Source organism: Hoplias malabaricus, chromosome X2 (assembly GCF_029633855.1).
Source record: "Hoplias malabaricus isolate fHopMal1 chromosome X2, fHopMal1.hap1, whole genome shotgun sequence".
Lineage (NCBI taxonomy): Eukaryota > Metazoa > Chordata > Actinopteri > Characiformes > Erythrinidae > Hoplias > Hoplias malabaricus.
In genome coordinates, this window is record NC_089819.1 from 9,051,466 (window position 1) to 9,057,465 (window position 6,000).

A 6,000-nucleotide genomic window follows, 5' to 3' on the forward strand; every position below is an offset into this window, starting at 1 on the left:
ATATTTCTTGCCCCCTTTCACTCTATTCTTCATCATATACAGATCTTTTACATTCAAGTTTTTCTTAATTTTTAGGGTGTAAGAGATTGCAGACAGGAGACATATTATCTTTTGTTTCATTATTTCCCTACATTTACAGGGTAAGTAATCTGATCCTGCTGTCCCTGTATTATGAAAGAAGAACAGGATAATGTTTTATCATGAATATCTGCATAAATTGTTTCTTTCATTTAGTTTCAAGTTTAATAAAGTTTGCCTTCTCTGAAAGTGAGTGATTAGTAAGGGTTGTTTCCACATTGCAGTGAAGCTGAAGATGAATCCCAAATGTCTCCCTACACCCTCCATAGAGCACAGTGTATTTCATAAAATAATAGTTTCTGCACTCATGTATTGTGTTAGAAGTCAGCTATAAGATTCACATTTCCCAGTTGAATTAATGCCCTGGGTACAGTATTTTTAGTATTATTATCTGCGATGTACACTATGCTGGGAGTCTCAAACCATTCGCTGCTGTCAGTGGCCCATATAATATGGTCAGCATTGTCTTAAACCAGGTTTCAATCACCCTGCATTATCAGCCTAGTGCCTGATTTTCCATAGGTTTTGGATGCCCAGACTGTAAACCAGCTATAAACCACAAAAAAAAAGTTGTTTGTGAAATTGCTGTTCTGGAGAAACGAGGATTTATTCAGAAATGTTTACAATCGTACCTTGAAGATGGCTCTAAAATGTTCATTGATGGACACCAGGTAGTCTCCTCTGTGCAGCTTCTGATTGGTGGACAAGAAATTCCTGCTCATTGTCATGTAGGAGTGTGAATCACCTCATTAGCATACACAGCAAATTTTCCAGTGTTAAATCAACACTATTAGTGTTAACCTAACACTGAGAGTGTTAAATGAATACACTAAAAGTAAAAGTAAGTTGATTTAACACTGGTGAATTTACTGTGTCTTGTCACTTAAAAACATGTATGTCAATTTTTAGTAGTTTTCACTTTTTATTTACATGTGTTAAATGTGGGCAATAATCTGTTCATAGCAGCTTTTATCAAAATGATCAATAAAAAGCTGAAAAAAAAACAGTTTTTTTAACTAGTATCTCCATTGGCTGCTAGATCTGTCCATCAAAATGCTAGTTACGCATGTAACTGTGGTTACGTGAGTAGTATATGACCACCAGAGGTGCAGCTCCATATTGAATGATCCCTGCTGTGCCAAGTGCAGACTGAGAATTTGAATACCAATCATTCTTAGGTGACCTGACGCATGATGTGAATAGCATTTCAACACATGCAGAGTGTCTGAATTCACTCCAGGACCTGATCACCTTCCATACATGATGAATGACCAGGAACCCTGGCGGTCATCAACTACTCACATAACCACAGTTAAATGCGTAACTAGCATTATGTGTTTGTATCTCCTGCCTGCCAGGGGCGGAGCTACATAGTGGATGACAAATCCCACAGAGTCATGAGGAGTGGCTAGCTGCCTTACGTGTGGTTGACAGAACAGCAGGTGCCAATCTTAAACACTCTGCTACATTAACTTAATAGAACTTAGAAAAGGTGCAGGAAGAAGACCATGTAGCCGCTGCACAAATATCTGCTAAGAAAATCCCTTTCAAGGCAGCCCAGGATGCTGCTACATGTCTGACAGAGTGAGATGCTGTGCTGAGAGGTGCAGGAGCATTAACTCTCTGTTATGTCAGACGAATAATGTCCCCATGACCCAATGAGAAAATCTCTTTTTGGATAATAAAACCTCCAGATTAGACTCAGCAAAGCACACAATCAGCTGATCAGTGTGCCAAATGGTCTTTGTGATAGCCACATAATGATGGAAAGCTTTTTTTTTCTTTGTATAGGCCAGTAAGTCAATTGACTGATTAAGAAACTCAGGAGACAATACTTTGGGCCAGAAAGTTGGATTAAGCTGTAAGGTGACAGACGAATTATCCATCCCCCACTGAAGACAATGTGGAATGACAGACAAGGCATGTAGCTCGCAAACACACTTAGCAGTAGTCACTGCGAGAAAGAACGCTGTTTTCAAGGATGCCCACTTCAGGGTGGCTTTACTCAAGGGCTTGAAAGGCAGGCCACAGAGAGGGTTTGAGGGGTTTGAGGTGGAAACGATCTCCTTGTTCTCTGCATAAAGGCCACAAGTAGTTTATGAGAAATCAAGGCGTCACCCCAAAATGGGGGCATGAAACTGGTCAAGGCTGACACACAAACCTTAATTGTGAAGAGGGACTTCCCTGCTTCCAAGAGTGACTGAATAAAGAAATCCATTGTTCCCTGCACCACAGCTCAAAATCCTTCTACCTCCTAATATATAACACTCTAGTGGACAGAGCTCAAGTATTCAGGATTGTGGACTGAACAGCTTGCGATCACCTGAGTAGCTCCGGCAGTGGCCCAGAGCAGAGGCCACAGCCACAGCTGCAAAGTCTCTGGTTCGGGGTGCTATATTTAGCCTCCCAAATGAGATAGAAGAACTTTTTTGGGGAAGTTCCCAAGGGCGCCTTTGAACCAGAGACCTCAATAATGAAAACCAGGATCAATATGCCCATCGAGGAGCTACTAACAGGACCCTGTAATGCTCCCTCGGAACTCTGTCTAAGAGGGCTAGTATTAGTGGAAATAGTGGGAACACATGTAACGGTCTTCGGCCAGCAGTGAGCGAAGGCATCCTGGTCTAGCGGGCTGCTCTTCTTCAGTTCTGCAAACCACAGGCGACAAAGAGTCATGTCTTCTGAGGCAAACAGGTCCACCTGTGCCTTTCTGAACATCCTCAAGATGGTCAAGACCACTTCTGAGTGAAGATGCCATTGTCCTGGGTCCACAGCTTTGTGAGAAAGAGCATCTATTGTAACATTGGACATTCCTGGCATATGTGACACCCTCAGAGATAGAAACTAGGGATGAGCTCATTCCCAAAGCTCTGAACGTACTAGGACATGGAGTCCCGATAGTACTAGGAAACTCCATTTATTTTGCTGCTGTTAACATCCCTTGAATGCATAGTAGGGAAAGAAATGTAATCCTGTGCCCTAATCGAAAACGCAGGACATCTAGAGCTCTCTCTGCAGGAAGCGATGCCCTCATCTTTCTGGAATCTAGAACTACACCTATAAAGCCAGTTGTCAGAGCAGGATACAGTCGACTTTTTTTGAACATTGATCTTCAGGCCGAGATCCTGATCATGGTACAACAGGGCATGCGTATCCCTGAGGGCTTGGTCCTTGGATGGGACACACACTTGCCAGTCATCCAGGTAAGGCAATATTTTTAACCTCTGGGCCTCAGGGGTGAGAAAACTGCCTGCATACAGCGTGTGAATGTTCTTGGGGCCAAGGAAAGGCCGAACGGAAGGACCCTGAACTGATAGATTGCACCCTGAAAAGCAAAGTGCAGGAACCTCTTGTGCTCTGTAGCAAAGGGCACCTGAAAGTAAGCATCTTTCAGATCCACTGTCGTATGGTTGGTCACTCAACATCATCATAGCCCTGATGTCTATGAACACTTCGGGGCTCTGTATGGGGGACACAGTACTTTTGAAAAGCAGAGAACGCAGAAAATGGCAAATGGGTCTCCTATGCTCAACTTGGGTTTCATCTTTGTCTGAGCAACAATACATGGCCTCCTTCACTGCCGGCTCAAAGACATAGCCAGACACCAGTGACAGGTCTTGAATAGTTGCTCTAAAGGCTTCTAGGAGTGTGGACTGGGCAAGCCATATCTGACGACGACAGTGAACCAGACTGCCTGTGGCTTGGCCCAAATGCCTAGTGACATAACCAAGCACCTGCAATGCAGCACCCGCCAACTCTGTAAATGTTACTCCTCTACATCTCTCGGACCATTACTTTATTCAACTCAATGCACGTCTCCCTCAGCAACCCACTGTGTCCGCTCCCTCTGTCCCCTTCCGGCGCAATCTCCGCAACCTATCTCCCACCCACTTCTCTGCCCTTGTGACTTCTGCTCTCCCACCCCCCAGCACCTTCTCATCTCTTGAGGTCAATGACGCCACAGAGTCACTCTGCACAACACTGAGCTTCTGCTTAGATCGGCTGTGCCCTCTGACTACCAGACCCGCAAGACCCATGCAGCCCCACCCGTGGCTTACTGACTCCATTCGATTGGAGGAAGATTAGGCCATACCTAACTCAACATACAACACAGCTCCTCGTTCAGACGTTAGTAATCTCCCGTCTAGACTATTGCAACGCCCTCCTGCCAGGTCTTCCGGCCTGTGCTGTGAGACCGCTACAGATGATCCCGAATGCGGCAGCACGCCTGGTCTTCAACCAACCAAAAAGAGCACATGTCACGCCCCTATTAGTTGAGCTACCCTTAGCTGCTCGCATCAAATTTAAATCACTAATTATGACCTTCAGAGTATTCACTGGTTCTGCTCCCATCTACTTCAATAGACTCTTAAAACCATACGTTAGCGCCCGCCCTCTCCGTTCCTCAAAGGAGCGCCAACTAACACGACCAACCCCCCGTACAGGTCAGTCGAGGCTATTCTCATCTCTGGTACCACGCTCGTGGAACGAGCTTCCAAGCACTATCAGAGCAACAGAAACCCTCTCTGCATTCAAGAAATCATTGAAAACCCAGCTCTTCCGAGAGTATCTTTTGCACTGAAAGTCTTTCTTTAATGCACTTATTACTTCCTGGCATACTGCACTTAATGTAAGGTATTTTGCATAATTTGTGCTGTAGTTCGAATGTTAAATCCTCTTTTGTAAGTCGCTTTGGATAAAAGCGTCTGCCAAATGCATAAATGTAAATGTAAATGTACCATCTGTACTGAGCAGAATTGTCTGCAGAGCAATAAGTAAGTGTACAAGAGAATTAGACAACCTCCCGGCCTATAGTTGCACAACAGTGGATTGCGCAACAATAATTCTTATGTTGACACACATAGGCCTACAGCAACATTGTATATTCATACTTTCACTTTATATACTAATAATGAGGATTAATTTATTAAAATATATTTGTTAAATATAGGTTGAGATTTTGATATATTGCATGATATTAATACATTAATTCTGGTGGTAATCACCTTGATTCTGCAATCTAGTCACAGAATATAAAACACAATAGCCACCGTAGCCCAAAAGGTACAACCCCACTCATCGTTAACCTTTCCATTTTAGCAAAACAGCACATTCCTAAGATTTTTGTGGTCAAGAACACACCCCAGATTTAATAAAACATCTTGACATTTATATTCTTCAACATCATGCCCAAGCATGTCTCAAAAGGTCAAGTTCCTTACCCAGCTAACAGGGAACTTTCCCACAAATTTGGTTAACCTTATGTAAAGGATAGACTAATGTTAAAAGAAAAAAGTCTTATGTCAAAGGATTGTTCTATGAGAATTGTTCACACCAAACTCCTCACAGCAGGACTTGAACCCACAACCTCTAGGTCCCTGGAAGTGTGTGACTGCTACACTAACAATGTCCTTCACAGGGCAATAATTATACTTTATTACCAGTTTAAAATAACAGTATTATTTTAAATTGTTCATTACGTACAATAAGATCTGAAGTGAAAGCATCTTACTGGTCTCAGAGTAAAAACAACAACAACAAAAAAAATATAGCCGCAAGCGACAATTCCCGGGGTCCAAGCTGGTATTCGCTGGTAGGAGAACAATGTGCTAGCATATGAGCTGTCCTGAGATAGTAGGGGCTTTTGGGGAAGTTTGTGTAGTGTTTGTAAGGTGTTTTATTCATATGAGCTGTCCTGAGATAGTAGGGGCTTTTGGGGAAGTTTGTGTAGTGTTTGTAAGGTGTTCCATGCTGTTCTGGCATCTCTTTGGAAGTGTAGCGTGAGATGGATGAGTAGCGGATGACAGACACAGTATAGAGCACAGAAGTCACTCTGGAGTTGCACTCTGGTTTCTCACCCTAATGTTCAGGAGCCCCAAACAGCAGATATGATGTGGAGTGGCTACTCGAGTCTGTTATCAG

The 6,000-nt window shown here is 43.3% G+C and overlaps 1 pseudogene; it reads left to right on the top strand.

Annotated features, from left to right (window-relative positions):
* LOC136676576 (uncharacterized) overlaps window positions 1-4,645 on the top strand; it is a 310,723-nt pseudogene extending 306,078 nt beyond the window's left edge.
* The last annotated feature ends 1,355 nt before the right edge of the window (window positions 4,646-6,000 follow it).